Source organism: Hyaena hyaena, unplaced genomic scaffold (assembly GCF_003009895.1).
Source record: "Hyaena hyaena isolate Hyena2069 unplaced genomic scaffold, ASM300989v1 scaffold_680, whole genome shotgun sequence".
In the NCBI taxonomy this organism is placed as follows: Eukaryota; Metazoa; Chordata; class Mammalia; order Carnivora; family Hyaenidae; genus Hyaena; species Hyaena hyaena.
Window position 1 is genome coordinate 639,171 of NW_024081312.1, and position 20,841 is coordinate 660,011.

Sequence of the window (20,841 nt, forward strand, 5' to 3'; positions counted from 1 at the left end):
TAGATGCTATAACAAACACTGTTACATATCAATTTAAAACAAAGAACCCACTGAGGCAATAGATTTGCTTTATCTTTATGCACAAATGGAAAAGAATAAATTCCAAGGCTCTACTGTCTAAAAAACCAAGCTGATCAATCAATTTCCTTTAGAAATCAGAGATGTTCATCTAAATACTATTACTGGAGACAACTAGTTAACAAGTGAAACCGGCAATACCATAAGCAAAGCTCTTTAGAGAATAAAGGATACATTTCCTTTATAAAGTAATAATCTTTGAAGCTTATGTATATTAACTTATTTTCCTGCTACTAACAAAAAGGTATTTTTAAAGTAACAGAAAAGTGAACAGAATGGTTGTAAGTATAAATTTTCTATTGTGTCTTTATCTTAGGCAAAGACAGGTACTCTTGAAATGTTCTTAAGTTGATACAGGCAGTGAATTAACTTCACTGTTCAGAATTCTGTCTGCTCTCTGCAGCCTCAGAAAGAACAACTTCCTCTTCTTTACCTGTATAAATTCCTTTCACTTATGGCATCACTAGGATGCCTTGCAATTTTAAAGGCCAAGTATAGAGATTACTTTTGTTGGCACTGAGTAAAAAAGAAAGAAAACATAAAGAAAACTAAAATCTCTTTAAAATTGCAAAATGTATGCCTTTTAACAATTGGAGTATGTGGCATGGAGCCCTCTGCTCTTTCATCTGGTTTTGGGGGATATTAAATGAATTGATACAGGTAAAGTTTTTCTTTTTTGATTTTTATTTATTTATTTTATTAGAGAGAAAGAGAAAGTGCAAATGGGAAAGGGACAGAGAGAGAGAAAGAGAGAATCTTAAGCCTCACATGGGGCTAGAGCCTACAACCCGGGGTCGTAACTTGAGCCAAAATCAAGAGTTGGCTGCTCAACTGACAGAGCCATCCAGATGCCCCCCAAGTAAAGTTTTTAGAACAGTAACTAGTACACAGTAAATGCTCAATAAATGTTATCTGTTATAATCACGCATAGTCTGTTTGCCAAAAAATGTACTCCCAAAGAGGTAGAAATGCTAACAAGCCCATTAAAAGTGTTGTGAAGAAATCTCATGTGTTGATTCACTCTGATTTTTGAAACCAAATCAGAACAAAAATATTTTCTGAGTACATACTACGTACAGGGCACTATACTTTGCCCTATGTTTATAAGTTATTATCAGTTTCATATTTGATTCCTAATTTCTCCACAGATCCTTAGGGAGATGTCCTAGAAATCTTAACATGCTAGAAAAGCAGTTATAATACGACAAAACAAAAACTACAATAATAATTACATGCATGTTTAAAAAATAATTAGCTCCCAGTCTGCCTGGGTGGCTCAGTTGGTTAAGTGTCCAAGTTCGGCTCAGGTCATGATCTCACAGCTTGTGGGTTCAAGCCCTGTGTCAGGCTCTGTGCTGACAGCTCAGAGCCTGGAGCCTGCTTCAGATTCTGTGTCTCTCACTCTCTCTGCCCCTCCCCTGTTCATGCTCTGTCTCTCTCTGTGTCAAAAATAAATAAACATTAAAAAAAATTTTTTTTAAATTAGCTCCCAAAGTATTTTACCTTCCCCTTTTCCCATGCACCTTTTGCCCTTCTCTTCTGAATTTCAGTGAATTTCTACAAGAAAGTTTGATAATCAAATTAAAATATATAATTTCATTAAAATATCTGACATCTGGAAATTTTTGATTACTTGTATGAAAAGGAATTTAAAAATTAAAAGAATAGGGGCACCTAGTGGACCCAATCAGTAAATAGAGCATGCAGCTCTTATCTTGGAAGTGTGAGTTCAAGCCCCACATTGGTAATAGAGTTTACTTTAAGAAAATAAAATAAAATAAAATAAAATAAAATAAAATAAAATAAAATAAAATAAAATAAAATAAAAAAGAGTAGGATCTTGGAGGCGTGCCTGGGTGGCTCAGTCAGTTAAGTGACCAACTTTGGCTCAGGTCATGATCTCTCCACAGTTTGTGATTTCAAGACCCGTGTCGGGCTCTTTGCTGACTGCTCTGAGCCTGGAGCCTGCTTCAGATTCTGTGTTTCCCCCTCTCTCTACCCCTCCCCCACTTGCACTAAGTGTCTCTGTCTCGCTCAAAAATAAACATTAAAAAAAATAATAAATAAATAAAAGCGTAAGATGTTGGAAATCTGTTACCCTGGAGGAGCTTTCATGACCTCTATGTGTAATTCCATCCTTATGCTTCTTCTTTGCCAAATGATAACATAGGGCCTATGGGAAGCTTGAAACAACTAGGAATCAACATCAGCCTCTTAGTGGGAGTGGGAGTGGGAGTGCCTGGTCCATATGACCTTCCTGTGGCTGGGAGAGTATGGGGAGATAAGGGCACAGAGGGGCAGAAAACCTGATGAGGGACTGGCAGATAACCACCAGCCTCTGCGGGGAAAGATAGAATTACCTTCATCCATCACAGTGCTATATCTCAGCTACCATTACAATCAGACCTAAAACTCAAAGCTGACAAGGGACCATTCATTCAAGGGACTATGATATGTCACTTTCCCCCAGAAACAGTCTCATCAACTCTAAGATTCATGCATAGAGGGGTTATTAAGGAGGATTCTAGGGAACAACAGTTGTGATGGGTGAAGTAAAGAGAACTATGCCTAAGGAAAAGTTGAACCGCTGTGCCTTTGCAACAGAGGCTCCAGCAGTAACTATGGGATACTCAGTACCTGGAATAGTCCTTCAGCATTGTCCTGCCTTGAGGCAAGGGGGCTGGACTTTCCCCCTCATGCACCAGTCACTAGATACAGACTATCCCCAGGGAGGGGTACATTGTTGGGTGAGGTGGCTCTCTTCAGCTAAGGGCAATTCCTAGAGAGATTCAGTAGTGAGTCATCGGTCACCGACATTCAAAGCAGCTGGGAGAATGAATGTGTCCTGTGGGGAGATCCGAGTGGCACGCCATGGCATCCACCCAACTTTAGCCTGGGAGCTAAAGAGAGTGAGATCAATCTGGTCAAATAAGATAAACATGCAGTGAAAGAGAACTGATGCTATGTTTCGTTCTCTCTTGGCTGTCAAATGTACTCGGTCTTGGTAGTCGCCCAAATGCTTACTCTCTTGTGGGGATCTTTCATGACCACCTCTAACACACATCATTAAGGACGGTCCCTGATGAGCCCCTGACAGAGATCCTCTGGTTGCCACTTGTAACTTCTCAGCTAATGGTTTCTGGTGATACACCTGCCACATAGACTCTCTCTCATACCTCCAGATAGATTTCTCGGGTGGTTTTCTTACTATAATTCTTTTCGGTGAGGACCACACTATGCTCTGAGAAATAATCACCTTTGCCCATCTATGGCATGATTGCAATACTTCTACATCCCTACCACCCAAGAGAACTGGAAGTAGCAAGTGAAAGGGAAACAAGTGCAGGGCCCAGAGGAACCATGGTAAAGACCAACCGTGCTACCTCCCTACCTTCTCAGTTCCAAGCCTGAGTCAGGCATGAGCTTGGGATAAACAGGAGGTTATTTATTAATTGAATGAAAATGGCACAATAATCTGGCCTTATTGTATCTGACTGAGATTTCATGGACATGGGAGTGAGGGGCAGAAAACCATTCGACATAATGGGTTTAAAAGTACAGAGATGAGAATAACATTGCTTCTGTTTGCACTCTATTAATTCTAGTTCATTCAATTAACTGCTTTCATGATGGCATCAAAATGGTATTATAATAGGAGTAAAAGGAGCAGTGAACAGAAGTGAGAATACAAAACTAGATCCCTGGTAAAACGGTGGCTCATTTAGTAGATTTTCCTGGGATACAATCTAGGAAACTGCAAAGACAGGCTTGGAGTTAGAGAGCTCTCCACTGCTAGCCTTGAAACTCAGAAACAAAAAGAATGTATTTGATTCTATAAAAAAAATTTTTTGATTTTGATAAAAGAGTATGACAAAAGAAACCCCAATAGGCAAACAAAGGGCTTGGAAATACTGATGACGGAGGCTTAGTTATCTATAATCCACAAAGAGATCTTACAAATTGATTTTTTTTTTTGAGGAAAAAAATTTCTGTCCTCTAAAAAAGTGTAAAAAGTTAAGATAATGAATCTGCAAGTTTTGGAAGAGCAAATCCTAAAGACCAACAGGTACGTGAAAAGATATTCAAATTCGCTAATGTTCAGGAAATTTAGAGTTGCAGTGACAACAAATATCATTCTATACTTATCAACCTGTCAAAAACTGACAAGAGATAACTGCTGAGGATACTGGCTACTTATTTTATTGAAGCACTACTCTATATAGCTTGTATGAATTGGCTCATGTAATCCTACAACCCTATGATGAAGGTTGACAACTTAGCCACAGAGAATTGGAAGAAATTGACATTGTTTAGCCAGGTAGTAAATAGCAGAGCAAAGGCTCACACTTTAGCAGCTAACCCCAGTATGAAACCTGGTTCCCACTCTACTATTTTATCTCTCTGGAGTGCGAGAAAGTGCACCCCACACATTACTGATGATATGATGGCAGCCTTTTTGGAAAACAATCTGACAACATCTATTTATATATATATATATATATGTAAATATATATATATAATATGTATGTAATATATATATAAATATATATATAATATGTATGTAATATACATATATATGGCTATTGAACCTATAATCCCATACCTTGGAATCTAGCCCATATAAATAAAACAATCAGCACAGACAAATAAATGTATAAAAAATGGAGAAAGATGAATTAGATGATGAGATATCCAGAGAAAAGAATACTCTGATCACAACAAAAAAGAATGAAGTAGACTAAATGAACTAAAAAATTTTTTTAAGGTATTATTGAATGAAAAAAAGGAAGATGAAAATAATTGTACACATAATATAATCCCACACTTATAAAATTGACCAACAAAACTTTATATAAATGTGTATATGATAGAAGTACAGAAGCCTGGATAAAAATAAAGAACCTAAGAAAAGTATAAATAGTTATTATAAAATACTGGTTAGGAGCTTCAATTTAGAGTCAAATTTTACAGATTCAGACATGAAATGCACACTTAATGACTATGCTGCTTTAGACAAGTCACTTAATCTCTTTGTTCCTTAATTTCTTTTATCTACAAAATGGAGATGATTCCAGTATAGACATCATAAAATTGTTAAGATGAGTAAACCAGTTACTATAGATAAAGTAAACAGATGGTGCCCAGCACATAGTGAGTTCTCATTAGAGGTTATTTACCATTACCATCATGATCATCATCATCATCATCATCATTATCATCATTGAGAAATGGGAGAAGACAAGTGAAAAGGGATTTTTAAGTTAACTGAAAAAAGTATTGTACAATTATGTCCAAATATGCACACATATTTTTAATCGACTTTATTTTTTAGAGCAGTTTTAGGTTTACAGTAAAACTGAGTTGCAGTTACAGAGATTTCCATATACCACCTGTCCTCCCTTATGCATAACTTCACCCATTATCAACATCCCTCACAAGAGTGTTACATTTTTACATTTGACGAACCTGCACTGACACATTATAATCAACCAAATTTCACAGTTTACATTAAGGTTCACTCTTGGTATTGTACATATTTTGGGCTTGGACAAATGTATAAGATGTATATTCATGGTAGTATCATACAGTAGTTTTGCTTCCCTGAAGATACTCTGTGCTTCACCTGTTCATCTGTCCCTTCTCCCCAGCCCCTGACAACTACTGATCTTTTTACTGCCACCATAGCTTTTGCCTTTTTTCAGAATGTCACATAGTTGGAATTATACAACGTTTAGCCTTTTCCAACTGATTTCTTTTATTTAGTAATAGGCATTTTAAGTTTCTATCATGTCTTTTCATGGCTTGATACCTCATTTCATTTTAGCACTAAATAATATTGCATTGTCTGTATGTCCACAGTTTATCCATTCACCTACTGAAGGACATCATGGTCGCTTCCAGGTTTTGGCATTACTAATAAAACTACTATAAATATCCACATACAAATTTTTTATGTGAACATAAGATTACAACTTCTTTAGATAAATACCAAGGGCAGAGATTGCAGGATTTTATAGTATGTTTCTTTTTATTTTTTTAATGTTTGTTTATTTTTGACGGAGAGAGATACAGAGCATGAGCAGTGTAGGGGCAGAGACAGAGGGAGACAGAGCTGGAAGCAGGCTCCAGGCTCTGGGCTGTCTGCACAGAGCCCGTGCAGGGCTTGAACTCACAAACTGTGAGATCATGACCTGAGCTGAAGTCAGAGGCTTAACTGACTGAGCCACTCAGGCACCCCGAGTGTGTTTCTTTTTGTAAGACACTGTCAAACTGTTTTCCAAAGTGACTGCATCATTTTACATTCCCACAAGCGATGCTTGAAAATCTCTGTTACTTCAAATTCTTATCAGCATTTGGTGGGGTCAATGTTCTGGATTTTGGCCATTCTAATAGGTATGTAGAGGTCTCTCGTTGTTTTAATTTGCAATTTTCTGATAACATATGATGTGCATCTTTTTATACACTTATCTGTGATCTGTGTATCTCTTTTGGTGAAATGTCTCTTGAGATCTTGGCCCATTTTTATATTAGATTATTTGTCTTGTTTTGAGTTTTAAGAGTTCTTTGCATATTTTGGATAACAGTCCTTTATCAAGCATGTTTTGCAAATATTTTCTCTAAGTTTGAGGTTTGTCTTCTCATTGACATTGTCTTTCACAGAACAAAAGTTTTACACTTTAGTAAAGTCCAGATTATCAATTATTTCTCTCATGGATTCTGCCTTTCTTACAGCAACTAAATAGTTATTGCCATACCCAGGATCATCTAGGTTTTCCTTTATGTTATTTTCTAGGAGTTTTGTAGTTCTTGTTTTTTATGTTTAGGTCTATGATTTATTCTGAGTTATTGTTTGTAAAGTGTATAAGATTTGTGTCTAGACTTTTTTTTTTTTTTTGCATGTGGATGTTGGGTTGCTCCTGAACTATTCGTTGAAAAGATTATCTTTGCTTCATTGTATTGCCTTTAGTCCTTTGTTAAAGATAAGTTGGCTACATTGATGGGAATCTATTTATGGGCTCTCTATTCTGTTCCATTAATCTATTTGTTTATCCTTTAGTCAATACCACACTGTTGTCATTACTGTAGCATTGTAGTAAGTCATGAAGTCAGGTAGTGTCAGTCCTTCAACTTTACTCTTCTCCTTCAAAAATGTGTTATGTGTTCTGGGTCTTTGCCTCTTTATATAAAATTTAAAATCAATTCATCAATATCCACAAAATAACTTACTGGAATTTTGATTGAGACTGTATTAAATCTATAGACCAAGAAGAGAGGAATTTGTGTCTTAACAATATTGAGTCTTCCTATTCATTAACATGGGATCACTCCATTTATCTCATTGTTCTTTCATATCTTTCATCAGAGTTTTATAGTTTTCCTTATATAGATCTTGTACATAGTTTGTTAAGCTTATACCTACCGATTTCATTTTGGGGAAAGCTACCATAAATGATGTTGTGTTTTCAGTTTCAAATTCCACTTGTTTATTACTGGTATATAAAAAAGTGATTAGCTTTTACATGTGCACATACTTTTCAATAATTTGATTAATTTTTTCAAGGACCAAATTTACTTTTTAAAATTTTCTTCCTCAAATCTGAGCTTGCTTCAGATTTTGTGTCCTCCTCTTTCTCTGCCTCTCCTCCTCTTGTGCACTCTCTCTCTCTCTTTCTCTCAAAAATAAATAAACACTAAAAAAATTTTTTTTAAAAATTTGATTGTTCATCCTTGCTATCTCTGGCCCTTGTACCTCAAAAGGGAGATTCAGTGACAAAAAAAAAAGAAAAAGAAAAGAAAAGAATAAGCTATCTTTCTTGAAACTTACTAGTATGAAAATATAATGGTACATTTCATATTTTTCAGTGAGAAATAATTTGGTTCATTGTAGAACATATTGTTCTTACTAAACAAATCAGAGATAAGTAGTTAATTTATTTGAGAAAAATGTGTGTTAGCAACCTGGCAAAACATAGAGTTGGTGTTCTATACAGAAATATGTATAATTTTTTTAATGTACTGATAATAATAATAATTTTTAAATTCTAGCCATTTGTATCGTACTTTCAATTTCCAAAAATAGTCTCATACAAAAGTGTTATGTAATCCTTCCACTAATCTTTTGGGGTTGGTATTATAATGATCCTATTATATAGATGGGATAGCTAAGGTTCAGAGCATTTAAAAAACTTGCTTGAATTTATACAATCAATATGTAAATTGATGTACCTAGGCTTAGGCTTGGGTCTTCTCATTCTAAATTCTAATGCTTACCCATATCTGATTACCTACTTACCTATAAATATATATACCACATCACCTTTATACATTCATCAGTCAGTGGAAACTTTAGCTGTTTCCATAATTTTGGCTATTATAGATAATACTGCTATAAATACACCTGATTTACCTATAAAAATTATAGAAAAATAGGAGTACCTCGCTGGCTCATTTGGAAAAGTGTGTGACTCTTTATCTTGGGGTTGTGATTTTGAGCTCCACATTTGGTGTAGAGACTACTAAAAAAAAAAAAGAAGAAAGAAAATTTTAAAAAGGCTTAAGATGAAAAACATTCTAACCTGACATACAGGTAGGAAGTAGATATTTCCATCTTTTTTCTACCTTAGATGAAGACATCAGAAGAGAATGGATGGAAGGAAGGAGCAAAAGAATGATAGCTTAAAATGTCTACAAATTATTTTATACTCCTGTCCTCAAGAGTTGGATCCTAATTCTCATCCCCTTGCATGTAGGCTAGATTTGAAGACTGTCTTTTAATGAATAGATTGATGGTATATTAATCTCCATCAGAGACTAAGTCATAAGAGATATTAAGGCTTCTTACTTTCTCCCTCTCTTAGGTTTGTTACTCTGGGAGAAGCCAGCTACCACATTATGATAGTACTTTGGAATTCTAGGTAGACGTCTACATGGTAAGGAACTTAAACCCACAGCCAATAACTAGCACTAATTTTCCAGAGTCTTGGAAAAGCATCCTCCAGCGAAGTCAAGCCTTCAGATGGTTGCAGCCCCAGCCAACATCTTGACTACTATGACATGAAAGCCCCTGACCCAGAATGTCCCAGAATGTCCCAGGTAAACTGCTCCCCAATTCCTGACCCACGGAAACTATATTAGATAGCACATGTTTACTGTTTAAGCCACTGAGTGCTGGGACAATTTGTTATACTATGATAGATAACCAATACAAGAAGTTTGGCATAAAAAGTATAAGTATAAACCAGGATGCCAAAGAATATTGAGAAAACCAGAGGGAGCAGTGTAGGGTTTAGAGACTGTCTGTTAAGAAACTGATTCCTTAGTGTTTATCCCCTACATGTTTGTACTTGGAGTTAGTAGGGAGTTATACATGTTTTCATTGGTCATTGGGATGGCTGTTCCTCTCATTCCCTTCCACTTATATGTTAAGTCATTGCCCAATAGGAGTCAGCCTCTCTCCAGCCTGGGAACAGCTATGCTCCCTTTTTATTTTCTCATTTTCTCCAGCATATTAGAAATAAAAGGCCATGCTTTCAAGAAAGTGGCAGATCCTTGGACTAAGCTGAAGGAATGTGAGACTCTCTGAGGTCCTTTGTAGTTATCTAGCCTAATTCATTAGGGGATTGGAGTGTAAAGTGGAATGATTGCTAATGGGTACAGGGTTTCTTTTTGGGGTATGAAATATTCTAAAACTGATTGTGGTGATGGTTGCATAATTCAATGAATATACTAAAATTGAATTGTACACTTTAAATGGTTGAATTGTATGGTATGTGAATTCTATCATTAAAGGTGTTTTTTTTTTAAATAAAAGAAAAAAAGGATGAGGAAAAAATAAAATGAAAGATTAGATAGAGTCAAGAAGATATAACTTTGACTTCCCAGTGATCAAAACACAACTCTGTCAGAAGATATAAAATCAACATGCAAAAATCTGTTGCATTTCTATACACCAATAATGAAGCAGCAGAAAAAGAAATCAAGGACTCAGTATCATTTGCAACGGTACCAAAATCAATAAGATACCGAGGAAGAAACCTAACTAAAGAGGTAAAAGAGCTATCTTCTGAAAATGATAGAACACTTATAAAAGAAATTGAAGAAGACACACAGAAATGGAAAAACATTCTGTTCTTATCGACTGGAAGAACAAACATTGTTAAAATGTCTATACTGCCCAAAGCAATCTACACATTTAATGCAGTCCCTATCAAAATATACCACCAGCATTTTTTGCAGAGCTAGAACAATCTTAAATTTTGTATGGAACTACAAAAGACCCTGAATAGTCAAGGCAATCCTGAGAAAGAAAAGCAAAACTGGAGGCATCACAATTCCGAATTTCAAGCTGTCTTGGCTCACTTAGAGTTCTCTGTTTATACCTTGCTTATACATATTTTAAAAAAACCTATCTATACCTATCTAGACACATACTTACAGAATTAACAAAATTCATTTATATATTAATGCTCCCTATGTATATTAAAATCAATAAAACTTGAGCATCTATTATATTTATTCTTTATATTAAAATACCTTTTTGCACATAGTATATTAATCTCTCTTTTTCCAATATCATTCCTAAATCCATGAGGTTTTTATACTCATGATGCTTCAGTTAGCAAAATCATAATCATAAAAATTCTGATGTTCAAATTGTTACACTTTAGTGCCTGGAATCCCTTTAGGATGGCTCTTTTGTCCTTAAACACTGTCTCTGCTATTCTTAAAATTATATGTACACATATCAAAGTTAATCTCTTTTTTACATAACAATAATGAACAAATGGGACTTGAAAATATAACACCATTTCCTCAAAAAATTAAAAATAGAGGTACCTTACAACTCAGCAATTACACTACTAGGTATTTATCCAAAAGATACAAAAATGCTGATACGAAGGGGTACATGGACCCCAGTGTTTACAGCAGCACTATCAACTAGCCAAATTACTGAAAGAGCCCAAATGTCCACCAGCTGATGAATGGATAGAGAAGATGTGGTATATATATGATGAAATATTACCTGGCAGTCAAAAAGAATGAAATCTTGCCATTTGTAACAATGTGGATGGAATTGGAATGTATTATGTTAAGTGAAATAAGTCAGTCAGAGAAAGATAAATATTATATGATTTTACTCATATGTGGAATTTAAGAAATAAAACAGATAAACATAGGGGAAGACAAAGAAAAGTAAGTTAAAAATAAGATAAAAAATAAGATAAGATTAAAAACAAAGAACAAACAGGGTTGCTGAAGGGGTGTTGGGTGGGGGGATGGACTAAATGGCTGATGGGCATTAAGGAGGGCACTTGGGATGAGTGCTTGGTATTATATGTAAGTGATGAATCACTAAATTCTATTCCTGAAACCATTATTAACATATTTAACATATTTAAATATTTAATACTTAAGTATTAACATAATTAACATACACTATATGTTAATTAACTTGGATAAAAAAAGAAAAAATTCTTTCTCCCTCTCTCTCTGCCCTATCCCTATTTGCTGGCTCTTTTAAAAAAACAAACAAATATAATTTAAAAGCAAGCAAGCAAGCAAGCAAGCAAGAAAGAACATCATTTATGGTAGCATCCCCCCAAATGAAATACTTAGGTTGGGATTGTATTAAATCTATAGATCAATCTGGGAGGATTATAGACTTGTACATATTTTGTTAAATTTATACTTAAGTATACTTTGCTATTTGTATTTTTAATGTATATATTCTCTCTCCCTTATTGATTTTAGATGCCTTATGGGCAGGAATTTTTTTTTGAATAACTTTTGTATCATCTTTTACTCCAAACTACTATTCTAGTGCTGTGACCACATAAATGCTTATGATAATTAAAGTGTTGAACTTGGGATGATAACAGTAAGTTTGGGATGATGATTAATTCAGGATGTTGGGGTTGTGCCATACCTTATGTATCATACATACGGCACTACAACCCTCACAATTTGCAATATTATGCAAGAAAAATAACATTGGGTTGAGGCAGACCACTTAAAACCTATGCAACCCTATGGCCACAATGGTATCAAGAAAATAATGGGTACTTTAGAAGAAACTTCGGACGGCCCAGTCAGGCAGCCCAGTGTATTTGGAGACTACTTTAGAGAATAAAAATATGTCAAAAAGCAATAGAGTAAAAATGCTGGGGTGAAGACAATGTAAATGAGGAATTGCTTTGAACTAATAGGATTGCTATTTCTCCAAGATGGAGAAAAACCTCCTACAGGGGAAACTTTTGAAGGGCATATCAACGGCTTTAAAAATTATAGTTATACTCAGTTGACCATTAGTATCAGAATTAGGAGTAGCAGTTTGCTATCCACTGAGTCAGGACTGGAATTTGTTGGATAAGGCATTGTATTTTTTTTTTTCTTTTACCAAATACTATCTAGGGTTGCAATAACCTAAGCACATTTCTCCTTCCTTCTGGCACTGCCAAAATCTCCTTCCTCAAAAACCTACCAGTTAGGGGGTCACATGATTTGAGTTGTTGATGAATTGATTCTTGGTCAGGAGATAGAATTTCATTGTATATTTCAAGGGAACTCATACCCAATACTTGCTTATTAGGTCAAAGCCCTTTAAAAAAACAAAGTTTCATGTGTCACCTTAATGGAACTTGCAAATATGCAATATTCATACAGATTTGAGTTTTTTGCAAAATGGGTTACCCCCCAGAAATTACAATAATTAACACATACTGAATAATTATGTGCAATGCACTGTTCTAAGCGTTGCACATGTGTTCACTCTTTAATCCTCATAACTATTGAGATAGAAACTATTATAACTCTTATTTTATAAATAAGGAAATTGAAGCACAGAAAGATCAAATGACCTGCCTAAAGTATGTTACCTTGAGCCCATGCAGACTGGCTTCCGTGTTCTCGTTCATGATCAATAAACAACCCTACTTTTTGAGGTGATGTCATGTGACATTGAAAAGCCTCCCCAAAACATAAAAATAAAGGAATAAATAATTATTTGAATTAAAATTTGAAATGATCACAGCATAATATATAGACTTGTTGAATCACTATGTTGTATGCGGAAACTAGTGTAACATTGTGTCTCAACTATGCTTCATAAAAATAAACAAATAGCTTTTTAAAAGATATAATTAAATATAATTATCTAAAGTAAAAAAATTGAAATCATCACATAATATATATGAGTTGAGATGTCCAAAGTCATCTAAAGAAATATAACGGCTCCCTGGATCGTACTTGACAATAAGCACAGAGAATGTTTGTTTATTTGTTTCTCTACTGAAGTATAGTTGACGCAGAAATGTTATATTACTTTCAGGTGTACAAAACAATGATTTGACAACTCTATTTTTTTTTTTTATTTTAGAGAGAGCACTCAAATAGGGGAGAGGGGCAGAGGGATGGGGAGAGAAGGGGCAGAGGGGTGGAAGGAGAGAAAGAGAATATTTAGCAGGCTGCACTCTCAGGGCAGCGCCCAGCACAGGGCTCAGTTCCATGACTGCTGGATCATAACCTGGGTCAAAATCAAGACTCTGATGCTTAACCAAATGACCCACCCAGCTGCCCCCATTTGACAACTCTAAACCTTATACTATGCTTATCACATGTGTAGCTACCATCTATCACTGTGCAATGCTATTACAATACCATTTATTATATTTTGTGTGCTGTTTCTTTCTTCCTGGTGATTTAGTCATTCCAAAATTGGAAGCCTGTATCTCCCATTCCCCTTCACCCATTTTGCCTCTACTTACTCTATCCCCTCTATCAACCATCAGTGTGTTCTCTGTAATTATGGGTCTGTTTCTGCTTTTTGTTTGTTTGTTCATTTGTTTTGTTTTTACAGATTCCATATGTAAGTGAAGTCATATCATATTTGTCTTTCTCTAAGATATTACACTTAGCATAATACCCTCTAAGTCCATCCATGTTATTGCAAATAGCAAGACCTCACTCTTTTATATGGCTGAGTAATATTCCAGTGTGTGTGTGTGTGTACATCACATCTTTATACATTCGCTTATTGATGGGCACAGCTTGCTTCTATATCTTAGCTATTGTTATAATACTACAATAAATGTAGAGGTGCGTATATCTTTTCAAATTAGTGTTTTTGTTTTCTTTGAACACCCAGTAGTGGAATTACTGGAATGTATGGTAATTTCATTTTTAATATTTTGAGGGACCTCCATCCTATTTTCCATAGTGGCTGCACTAGTTTATATTCCCACCAACAGTACACATGGATTCCTTTACATTCTCACCAAAGACTTGTTATTTCTTTTCTTTTTGGTACTAGCTATTCTGATAGGTGTAAAATGGTATCTCGTTGTGGCTTTGATTTGCATTTTCCTGATGATTAGTAATGTTGAGTATCTTTTCATATCCCTGTCTGGCCATCTGTATGTGTTCTTTGGAAACATGTATAATCAGGTTTTCTCCTCATTTTTTAATCAAATTTTTTGAGGGTTTTTTTTTTTTTGTTTTGAGTTGTATAAATTCTTTATATATTTTGAACATTAACCCCTTATTTGATATATCATTTGCAAATATCTTCTCCCATTGCCTTTTGTTTTGTTAGTGGTTTCCTTTGCTGTACACAGGCTTTTTATTTTGGTGTAGTCCCAATAGTTTAATTTTGCTTGTTTTCCTTGTCTTAGGAACCATATCAAGAAATATGTTGCTAAGGCCCATGTCAAAAAGATTACTACTTATGTTTTCTTCTAGAAGTTTTATGGTTTGAGGTCTCATGGAATGTTTTAATATATCTAGAGAAAAAAGGGACATGTAGATACATATGAGATTGGTGGATAGACTTGTTAGTAAGCAAAATGAGTCACAGAGGCACAAGTTGGCTGTGGCCATCAAAGCATGGTGTGCTGGTGAGGCATGGATTATTGCTCTTTAGGTCTTGTGAGTGTCCATCTGCTTCACAGACTGAATTTTGTTCTTGTGGAAGTGTGTACATCAGGCTCTCAAAATGCAATGCCATTAAACATTAGAATCAAATACCTGACCCTTCTTATTCTGATTCCATGCTCACTAAGCAGCCTTCTGCTTATTTGGCCTTGTATGCAGTTTGCCTCCAGAGATGTGCTGATGGATAATTCTGGTGTACTCAATCATTAATTGTAGATTGGAATTCTGATACATTAGTCTTTTATCCTTGGTGATATCAACTCCATCCCTAGAAAGTAGACTCACTCTCAGAGAGCTGACAAAATTAAATTTCTTTACTTGTCACCCTGAGGACAAGTTTACAGACTATGGCGAATCCAGCATAATAAGTGTCACTAAAGAATGCTCTTGACTGTCAGCCAATATTCTGCAAACAATAGCTCTTTGCTTCCCTGGGCCAAACGTTCCTAATAGTCAAGGAACCACAGTAGGTTTAAATTTTGACAATAGGGGTCCTCAGTAATTAAATGATTATTTTTCATATTTTTTCCTATTCTTGATTTTGCCCCCAAATGACCCAGATAATATTATTTTGGAAACTGCAAAGGTAGAATGTGAGGATAAGAGTTATCTGAGTGTTGGAATTAGAAATCTTGAGAAATGGAAATAAAGAGGGTGCAGTTGGGGTAAAGATGGTATCCTTATGATACTGTACTTATGACATCAATTTCACATACTGTTTTACCCTGTTCAACATGTTGCAGACTCTTCACCGAGATCTGTCTTTTCTTCTGTTAATGAGAATGAGGTAATGCTAAGGAGCAAGAATTCTAAGAAGCATCTTAAAATTGGTAGAGTTCCTTTTCTATTTGAAGGAAGAGTGTTGTAAAATTAATAATGGTGTCTAGAAAACTGATAAACAGGAAAGAGGAAGCTGAAGGAAGCATACCCAAGGAAGTAAAGGAAAGTTTTATTCTTCTACTAAGGTAGCAATGCATTGATGTTTACACATTGGATTAAGAGCTGGTAGTACATCACAATCTTTAGTTAGCAGAACATGGACTTTAAGGGAAGCAAAGGAAAAGAGCAGACTGAGAAGAAAATACAGGTAACAATGAAATTTTCAATAGATCCCATAAATGCAAGTGGTGAGTATCAATGCATAATACCTACTGTATAATGTCATAATACCTACTATATTTATCAAATTTGAATCAATAGATATACAAAACACTTTTCAGAAACTTAATATGTAAGGCAAAGTGTGGTTTGTATAACCCAAGGAACACTTGCTATGTTTTTATACTAAACAACAAAGGCAGGGGGCGAATGGGTGGCTCAGTCAGTTAAGCTTCTGACTTCAGCTCAGGTCATGACTTTGTGGTTCGTGAGTTTGAGTCCCGCATTGGGCTCTGTGCTGACAACTCAGAGCCTGGAACTTGCTTTGGACTCTCTGTCTCCCTCTCTCTCTGTCCCTCCCCCTTCATGTTCGATCTCTCTGTGTCTCTCAATAATAAATAAATGTTAAACAACAACAACAACAGCAACAACAACAAAAGCAAGACCTTGTTTAGGTGAATGGTGATATTGAAACCAAACTTTGCAATATGAATGACAGAAGAGAACTTTATTCCAGGTAATGACTTCTAATCTGCACACTATGAGGTGGTAAGTTTTATGTTTCCATCTAGATACTAGATAAAATGAAGTTCATACTAAAAGTAAAATTATAACACACCTCAGGAATGTTAAATAAACCAGCCATGAATGTTAATTAACTAATTAATTCCTAAGGAAAATATTTACTGATGGTTCATTAGTGCCAGGCACTAGGTGGGACCGTAGATGTTAGGATGAATTCAACATAGTTTCTGTATTTTTAGAGTTTATATTCTCATGGGAGATACAGAGAAATAAGTCAGCAATTACATTTGGTGAACATAAAGGGGAAGTGGTGGTGAAAGTGCTGACTTCTCTGGAAGAAAATAGGAGAAGTACCTAACCCAGATATAGATGAGGTGCCAGTGAAGTACTGACAACTAATTTGGGATTTAAGGACAAGAGCAAGAAGGGTGGGGCTAAATTCTTGGAATGGGGAATCGTATGGATAATCTTTTGAGGAAAATTGTTCAGGGCACAGACTATTGTGTAAAGAGCTGGGAGTGCCAAGGTTAGAGAGGTAAGCAGAGTCAGTGAAATCATGATGTTTGTAATCCATGTTTAGTTCGCTGGACTTCATCTATAGGGCTGTTAAAGATTTTAAAAATATTTATATATATTCAATATATTTGAGACACACAAAAAGCATAGTAATAGAAAAAATATGTATATATACAACTAAGCTTAAGAAATGAATCATAAGGGGCGCCTGGGTGGCTCAGTTGGTTGAGCATCCGACTTCGGCTCAGGTCATGATCTCACGGTTCGTGGGTTCAAGCCCCGCGTCAGGGTATGTGCTACTAGCTAGCTCAGAGCCTGGAGGCTGCTTCAGATTCTGTGTTTCCCTCTTTTTCTGACCCTCCCCTGCTCACGTTGTCTCTCTCTCTCTCTGACAAATAAATAAAAAACATTTAAAAAAAGAAATGAATCATAAGTACTCTTTAAAAAAAGGAATAAAAAGAGGAAAAAAGGGAATAAAAAGGTGGAAAAAACAAAATTAAAAATACATGCTTAATACAAATATACCTATGATGGAATTTCCTTATGGATACTTAACTGACGGCACTTTTTCCTTTCATGCTCCATAGAAACCACTATCTCGAATTTGGTGTTATTATTCCTATACTTTTGGATTTGTGTCTTAACTACATATGTAACTCTACATAACACAAACAAATGGTTGACAGGTGGGTAAGTTTGCCAGATGTAAATCTGAGTTTCAGATAAGAAATAATCTTTCAGTGTAAGTATGTTTCACATATTGAATGAATATTTGCAATACTTGCAATGTTGTCCAATGCAATGTGTGAGACATACTTATACCAAAAATTGTTTACCTGAAATTCAAATTTAACTGGATGTTCTGTAATTTTACTTGGTAAATCTGGCATTCCAAGAGGTAAATGGATATAGGGTTCTCCATATGCATGTACAAGTGGGAAATGGAGGAAGCCGGAGACACACCAGTTTGGGGGCAGTTTCAAGTGAAAGTGGCCTGAACCCAAGGATGGCCACTGTGAAATCTAGAGAAATGGTTCAATTTTAGACCTATGTGAAAAGTATTAAAGGTCAAGATTTGGCAGCTGCTTAGATGTGGGGCTAAGGGAACGGGGGGGGGGGAATTAAGGATAATGGAAGTGATACATAGGTTTGGCCAGTGGAATTGCTGATGGAAATAAGCTTTACTTCGGACATGTTGGAGTTGGGTGCTCTCTTGAGCAACATTAGGTTAATTGATACAGGATGTAGTTGAATGTATTTTAGGCAATAAAACAGAACCAGAAAGTCATGGACACAAATAACCAACCTTTATGTATCTATTCCATTTAATCTCTTACATACCTACCAATTGTATCTTAACCTCTTTCAATGAATAATCCACTCATATCCCTATTCTATCTTTTGTTCCAAGTCTTTGCTGGTGATCTAAAAATAATTTCACTTAAAAATGTTGCAGTGTATCTTTTCATATTCATCTCATATTGCCTTGTTTTCTCATTATGCTCCTGGCATCTTTCCTTTCTCTCCCTTGCATAAATCTGTGTGTTTTATCTGTCTCAGAGGAATTCCTTCCCTCCTTCTGGAACTTCCATAGCTATTGGCTCTGGTTTCCTTGGCAACGTCTGCCTCTCTGATTTTTTTGATTATTTAAGAGAAATCCTACTAAATCACTGATAGTCACTGATCAGAAATAGTAGAAAAAAAGGAAAGTGCCCAACATTGCTTCAGAGAAAGGAATTGGAAGATTGAGAGGAAGCAGGAAAATACTGAGACCTAGAGAGATAGATGTAAAATATGCGGTGAAGGTATTGATCTACATGGTTTGTTATTTTCATTTTCAATGCACTGTTAGGAATATTGTCAGGGGATGCTCAAGACGATAACCTCATTAGTCAGGCAGCAGTATCATCTATCCAACAAAAATTCTCCTAGACCCAGTTTAACTGATATGGAGTGTAAGAAATTATATTTCAGGTTATTGTGAAAATATGAAATACAAGCTTTTAGATAAAGAGGAAAAAAGATGTAGAGTGACCTTGCTTTAATGTGTCTATTAGAAATATGTTAGTTGAGTAAGACTAGTAACTACCTATCTTGATTGTAGGTCTCTTGATGCCTTATAAAATATAACCAGTGTGATTTTATTAAAGTGTATAGTACATTCTGTGTTTCAGACTGTGATATGATTGTTAAACCAAGACACCAGGATGGAAATTAAGTGCTTTGTCTGAAGCTAATACAAATATATATATTTCCAAAAAAATTCAGAAATATTCATTCTTAGAATCAGGCTTAATCCTCTAGCCATTGTTGGGTGTTAGTTAATCTGACCACTATTTGGATTCTTAGCCACAGTAGAGGGGAAATTAAGAAGTAGTCTGTAGGACTAGAGTATTACCTAGTAAGCTCAATAGTTGAGTTACACAGTTCAATGTTGGGTTAAATTCTGTCTTCTTGGTAATATTTGAATAAAAAGTAAATTTGTTGTTGGATATGGTGTAGTTATTCATCAATTTATATAATTGATAATCACAACATATTTCATCATATTTAGTCCAGGACACTGTGACAAGAGACAAGTTTTGTTTTTTCCCAAGTAAAATCTCACTTCACATCTGAATGTAGTACTTTTGCTGACTGTTCTTGTCATTGTCTCCTTATCATCTTTCCCACCTATTTCCCATTATGAAACAGTTTTTACAGTTTGTGAGGGTTTATCCCCAACTTGCCCAGTTCAGAAATGAGTGCTGATAGGCAAAACTAATCAGGGTAACCAATTCTCCACAGGGATTTGTTTAGGTAACTCAGGCCTGAGTCAATCAGCACTTTCTTAGATACAGGGATTGGACAGGGTGCTTTTATGAATGTCAAACACCATACTTCCGTGGTCAGGGGCCCTCTTCCAGGACCTGATGGAGGGAAGACACGGCCCCTGTTAACTGCAGGCAGGCATCTTGTTCCCTAAGGGAAACTGTCCTTTCAGGGGGAAAGCTCCAAACAGGGAGAGGTGCACTGAGAGTCACCTAGTACCTGACATGTGGTTTGGATTGGGCCACTCTTGAAGACATATTTCTGACCCTCTTTGCTACAGAAGTTGATAAATCCATTTAATTTAAGCCAGTTTCAATTGAATTTACAGTTATTTGTAAATGGAAAAACAATCCAAGATGAAATATTTACTCTTGGGTCTCACATAAGAATCCAAGAGAGTAGTAGTCAACTTCAACGTAGTCAGATTGAGATTGTTTATTTAGCATCTCATCACTTAGTCTACAATTGTCTCGGTACATTGTAGATACTTGGGGGGTTTATGTTCTAACTGATTGGCTAATTCAACAACTGTTTATTATTAACATTAAGCATTCACTATTTCACTATCTGAAAGGCATTGTGCATACAGAAGTGATATAGTTCTGGCACTCAGAGAGCTCAAAGGAGTAGTTGAGGAAGCAGACAAGATATCTCAGAGAGGCATGCAAAAATTAAAATAGGAAATCAGAGAGAAGGCAAAATTAACTCAGAATGGTGGCATGTTGGAGAGGAGTAAAGGAGAGAGGTGTCATTAGGGACTCCTAAAGGAGTTAGTTAAAAACATTTTTTTTTTTTTTTGTTATTTAAGTGTAGATGACACGCAATGTTATAGTAGTTTCTGGTGTACAACATAGTGATTCAACAGTCCTATACATTACTCAGGGC